General features: G+C 30.8%; 1 long non-coding RNA gene across 1 annotated transcript; it reads left to right on the top strand.

The window, feature by feature from the left end:
• The first annotated feature begins 683 nt into the window (after positions 1–683).
• LOC149228913 (uncharacterized) lies at positions 684–1,460 on the top strand. Its single transcript, XR_016247256.1, has 3 exons — positions 684–1,053; positions 1,158–1,264; positions 1,369–1,460. It is a non-coding gene; the product is annotated as an uncharacterized LOC149228913 (long non-coding RNA).
• Positions 1,461–6,649: the final 5,189 nt, after the last annotated feature.

The raw sequence follows: 6,649 nt of genomic DNA, 5'->3' as shown, positions 1-6,649 counted from the left end.
AAGTATGTGCAATAGCCTCGGTCTTTTCCGTCTCACACGTTGACATACACTGCCATCTGAGTTGACTGTCACACATTTCTATACATATTTTTGAAACTACGTAGTCCGCTTAAGATAGAAAGAGTAGATACAAACAGATTCCTTTTCAATCAAATCAATCACAAACTTTATTATTGTTTGCGTAAATCACTGAAGAGCATCCATAAAAAACTTCAGATCCTATAATGGGCAACCGGCTTAGTGCTTGGCACCAGTAACATACATACCCATACATGATAATTTATTTTCCGGCGGCTCAGATATCTCCGACTGCTGCAGAGTGCACCGCTGCTCCCGCTCTGACAGGTCCTCCACTCTGACTTAGACAGTTGGATGTACTTAATGCAAGTGGATGTAGTTAATGCAAATGGACTATATACCTATGCACTTTCAATGAAACCAGGGGTTAAATTTGAGGCCCGTATGCCTGTATTTCTCTTTTTAACCCGTAAAATACGTTTGAGTTTTAAATTTCCACGTCATGGGCAACTTGCCATTAATTTCCAAAAACGTCATATTGACTGGCAGGTTTAAAAATTAAAAGTTTAATTTTTTTTTTTTTATAAATTTCTTATATATATATATTTAACCTTATGTCATACCCCTGGTCGTTGTTATTCCCCACACGAATCGTGAACCCGCGGTCCCGCGTCCTCGTTCAGCGATTTGAATTTGGAATCTGAATTGGTGGAATCTGAATTGGTTTCCCGCGCGAGTTTCATTTTCAGCTGCAGCTATTATCCCGTGATTGAATCGATTTTGAGTTGTCATCTCCTTACATCGATTGTTCACAGTTCTCCGATGGATACGCAAAGATTCTTTTGAGTAATGGGTAATGGGCTTTGCTTGCAGGTGGAGGAAACATCATCGTATCGAGTGTTAATTATGCTGGAGTTGCATGTTTGTTTTTGTGGGTATTGTTCGTGATTTGTCTCATTTCTATGTACATGAACCCTGTCTCTGTGAACCCTGAGAGAGACAAAGAAACACTAACGGTGGAGGCAGGGCACGATGGTATGATTATTTTCACATTTTTTTTAGTGTTTTTATCCTTGTTCTAACAATTTGATATAAGTTGCAAATGTCATTGAATTCTAATATTAAATTATGGAACACAGGGGGCCGTTATTGTGTTGGTTGGTTATGGCTTATCTGCGAGGCTGCAGAAGAAAAAGGAGCTGTGAAGAATTTGCAGAGAATAAAAATGGATCCTCTCATTTTACAGGTATGTATACATTCTCATTTTTTTTAGTGTTTTTATCCTTGTTCTAACAATTTGATATAAGTTGCAAATGTCATTGAATTCTAATATTAAATTATGGAACACAGGAGGCCGTTATTGTGTTGGTTGGTTATGGCTTATCTGCCAGGCTGTAGAAGAAAAAGGAGCTGTGAAGAATTTGCAGAGAATAAAAATGGAGTATACATTTTTTTCTTAGACATCTTTTTCCACTTTAATTCGGATAATAATGATAAGAAGGGAATAAATGAATCTGACTGTGTATAAATTTTGTATACTAGATTTGATTGGATGTAAATTTGTAGTGTATTCTCATTGAATTTAGTATTATCGGTAGAAAAATCAATCTCAGACAACACCCAGATGAATCTATAAATTCTGTATACTAGTTTACATTGCATGTAAAATAATCATAGTGTATTTTTTCGTAAATTTATGATTATAAGCAGAAAAATCAATCTAAGACAGAACTCTATAAATCTAAAACAAAACCCATATCAGCCCAGAGCAACAAATTTCGTAGAAATAAAAATAAATGACCATTCCCGCTTCTTGTGGCCCTCATTTCTCATCCTTTAGTTTCACTTTAAATTAGGGTAATCCTCTGAACTATCCTCCCAACAATTTTGAAATTAAGCCTTCCGCGCCTCACAAGTTGGAAACAGGGCAGAAAAATCCACAATTAAAAAAATTCCTCCCAACGATTCCGGTGTTAACCCTTTCCTCAATTTTAACATCAATATATTTGGCCTTGGTTTATGACTAGTAAGAGTGTTGGGGATTTTCAATGGCATCAAATTTGGTTTCAGGGTTCCAACCAGATATTACCATCTCTGTAACTTGGGGAGGATCGGCAGGGAACCCGTTCCCAGGGCTCCACGGCTTTGAAAACTCGGTGAAATGCAATAATATTTAAGAAGTAGATTCAACACGGCTTTGAAAACTCGGTGAAATGCAATAATATTTAAGAAGTAGATTCAATTCGCCAGTCGACCATGCATGCTCGGGTTTGAACTTTTGAAGATCATCACCCAGGCCACTGGGTGTGGGGTGAGACGAGGAGCAAAGTGTAGCACCTGACGTCCGGTCTAGGGTTCGACTCTTTCAGAGATCATTAATAATTATTGTTCTTTAGTGAAGTCTTTAAATGCAGTTTCTTTGGTGTCTTGCCAACCTGGAATATACTTATCGATACGCCATTTCTAATATGTTTTCTGGAAACGTAAGCCGCATCATGCCCGCAGCTCGACATGTGTATGTCAAAGAAGGCCAACAATGCATAATAGTTCTATTTTTTATTTTGATAAGTTACGCAAATGGGCAAGGGTTAACCAACCTGTCATAGGCATTAAATGTCCAGGTATATGCATACTCTATAACAAAATAACAAAAAATGAAAAATTTGAACAATTAGTACAATTTGAAATTAGATGAAACTTGTACAAATAAATTTTAAAAGTCATATGATGGGCAGTTTAAAAATAAAAACGTCATAAAAAAATTCTTTGACGAGTAGGGTCACCCGTCAAATTTAACGCCTGAATGAAACCTCCGCCCAAAATTTTGAATTAAAATGAAATGCAGGAGGCTCGGCAGTGCCGCCTAAATTTTTTAAATTGAAATGAAAAACGATCTCCCGGTGCCTAATCCCATCTCTGGGCCTGAGAAAGAGCTGCCATGGATGCAACAATGGGTTGTTGCATGTGAATAATGATATATTGAGAGAGGGTGACCCCATTTGGAATCCCCTGTTGCGATATGTGAAATACTTGATCAGCTTGATTCCATTCCTAAAGTGAGCGCTTGCATCTGCATTCCACTGCGTCCATCTAACGAAGACGAGTGAACAAATCAATTGATCAGTTGCTTCAAGTAGGAGGAGAAAAGAGAATTCAGAGGAGTTGTATTCAGAGAAAGTGAAACCAACACTTCTTTTGCCCTGGGAAAATACAAGAACAAGAATGGAGAATGCTTTAACAATAGTGCCATATCTTACAATATCATTAATCAATTTGCTACTAACTTTCGTGCTCAAAGTGGATGGTTTCTCCAGTAGTACGGTCGCCATACGGTCAGTTGAAAGTTATTATTCTTCAGAAGGTTTTTGGTTTAATTTTCCCCATAATTTTCTAACCAGAGCCCACGTGATGTCTAATGCTCATAACGCCAATGTATACCCAGTGCTGCTCTTTAGACCGTTTCTTCATGGTCTTGTTTGGTCTGCATTTGCTGTAATTGTTGGATGGTGTTGGTTGTAAAGGAGGGAGGCGCTCACAAATGGTATCATATTTTGTCTACTGCACCCTCTGCAGGTAGAATTATTGTGATATTGGTAGCCATTTCTATTGCATTGGCAACGGATTGCTTTGATTTGAAATTATATTTACAAATCAGAAAAATGGCTCATTTTCGGCGAATGAGAAGCATGCCTCATTTTCCGCAAATCTCCTAAAAAACCTCATTTTAGGCGAATCAGAATTTGCGATTGAGCACATATTTTTGTGTTTTGTGCAATTATTTTAGAGTTACTTTACATTATAGTCTGCATCGCAATAGCAAGAGTTATGGGTATATAGTGATTTTCAATGTCTAGTTCTCGTGAAATGGGCTTCTAGTTTATTCTTAATAACTGCGAATATGCATTAGACCAAGATACACCAAAGCATGGAAAAGAGATCTGCTGGTATAGGAGCTGTGGACACTACATTGGTGCTTCTGTATTCTTTCTTAATACAACCCTGGCTGCGCAATTCTCATAATCAGATACAGATTCAAGTATTCCCTATGTAGTGCACACTTCGGCGAATTATATATTTCCTCTGTGCCATACACTTCAATGTGGATTGCATAGTCAATGAATATTAAATGTATTTTCGATGTATCACACAATGATAATTTATATATTTCCGATGTATCGAACACTTAATGCGGATTGGATAGTCTTTTTTAGGTTTGATTTAATTATAATCAATATTTTTTTATAATTTATAATAACATTGTTTTATTAAATAGAATTGATGTATTATGTATATATAATTTTATTCAAAATTATGATTTGAATTTTTGTTTTTATAAATAAAATGTATGTATTTTAAATTAAAATTATTATTTTTAATAATAATTGAGTTGTTAATAAATAGATTGATTATTAATTATAGTTTAATTTATAGACAATTTTGTAAGAATGTGATTTTTTTGTTATTCCAAATATACTTTTGAATCTATAAATGGATTTAGTATTTTGGCAAAAAATTGGGCACTCTAATTCTACATATTAAATAATTTAAACTTCAATTTTTTAAAATCTTTGCAAGATTTTGTTAAAATTAACCAAGAAAAATGTTATGAAAAAAGGAAATTAAATATAATTATAATTAGTATTAAAAAGATAGATAATAGAATTTTCAGTAAATAAAATAAGTAGTAGTCTAACTCACAGACGACCATTTTTGGTTAATTTTAATCAAATTACATGGATTTTTAAAAACTTGAGTTTAAATTGTTTAACTTGCATAATTCTAGTGCCTGAAAGATTTTTCAAGGTGCTTAATACATTTATACAATCTAAATTGTATTTTAAACAACAAAAACTCTGATTTTAGTGAATTTTTATATCGGATTTTAGTGAATTCCAGTAAAAAAACCTATTTCTTCTATAAATTAAAATATATTCAAATATTTTAATTAAATAATTATTATCAAAATTGTATTAATATGCAATCCCAATTTCAAAATATATATATATATATATATATTATAATTAAAATAAAATTAAAAATATATATATTATTTTAATTTATTTATGATTTTATAATATTTTAGTGATCAATATTTCATATTATCGGACACAATTGTTAAGCTCTCTATCGAACAATCCTAACTATCACATGAATAAATATTTTTAATATCTCATAACTATTGCTCCTAATTTCTAACCTATCATATTAACAAAAACTCAACTCCTAGTTTCTAACCTATCATATTAACAAAAACTCAAGATCATTTAAAAATTTGTTATTAATATTTTTTCCACTTCGAATAAATATTCAAAAATAATATTTTGCGAATAACTTCGAACTTCAGGCATATTAAAAAGATAGGGTTCGGGTTATTTTCAACCTATGGGTCATTACTCATGCCACTGCTTTATTCATTCATTTTGTTATCGGTTTATTTATTTTAAATATATATTTATAATTGGTTTTTTATTTAATTGTTTATATTTGGAAAAAAAAAGTTTAAAATATTTATTTTTATTATAATTTTTTATTTCTATATCAATATTTAAACTGATATTAAAAAATGATCAAAGTATATTCTTAACATAATGATGAAATATTATAAATTTTTATTAATTTTGGTCATCTACAGACAAAACTATTGAGTTAACATCATGAAAGTAAATATAAAAATATTATAAGTTTTTATTGATTTTGGTTATCTACAGAGAAAAAGATTGAGTTAACACCCTGAAAGTAAATATAAAAAAATAATATGAAAGTAAATATAAAAAAGTAATATAATTATTATTACTCACAGGTTTTTTCCATTGATTAAAATTCTCTACCAGCCTGTATGGAATCTCTCTTCAACAATATAATTATTGTTAAATGTTGCCCGTATTATTATTTAATTTTTAAAATCAATTAAATTTTATATTTAGAATAAATATATAGTTTTTTTAAATATTTTATCCTTTAAAGTATCTAGGTATTAATAGATTTTTTTAAGTTGATTATTTAATTTTCAAATTTTTTTATGTATTTATTTTTTAAAAATATGTAACTATTTAAATTATGGAATTTATATTATTTTGTTTAATTTATATATTTTGTATGTTAAATATGTTGTTTTGAATTAATAATTTTTAATAATAATTTGAAGAAAAAGCTTAGTATAGCAAGTATCAATTAGATATAAGATGTTCAAACATATAATTATTTTACAAAAAAATAAGGTGACAAAGCATATGTTTGAAATAGCTTGCTTGTTTTTTTATTGAATTTTAGGGTTTTTATGAGAGATTTTATACAATGTGAAAATAATAAAATTATAATGTGTGATTCATTTTCTACTCTAATACAATAACCTTCAAAAAATATTGCCTTATTCAGAACCATAATATTCTATTAATTTTCCTAAATGTCTACTTTTTTAATAGTTCTCTTCCTTGTACTAGGGTCTACAAACTCTCTATTGAACCCCTTAATAATATATTCTTTCTTCTATTTATTCCCCATAATAAAATCCAACAACATCAACAATCCATTATGCATGCATCACCACTGTCAGGATCATCTTGACTTCATAATAATTTTTCTATGAGAAATGTAATTGTTATTGAACAATCCATCATAGTTCCTTGATGGA

The sequence above is a fragment of the Pinus tabuliformis genome, chromosome J (genome assembly GCF_031772625.1).
Source record: "Pinus tabuliformis cultivar Carrire ecotype Pingquan chromosome J, CPIR1, whole genome shotgun sequence".
In the NCBI taxonomy this organism is placed as follows: Eukaryota; Viridiplantae; Streptophyta; class Pinopsida; order Pinales; family Pinaceae; genus Pinus; species Pinus tabuliformis.
The sequence above is the reverse complement of the archived record's forward strand: the minus strand, read 5'-3'. Positions and strand labels throughout refer to the sequence as shown.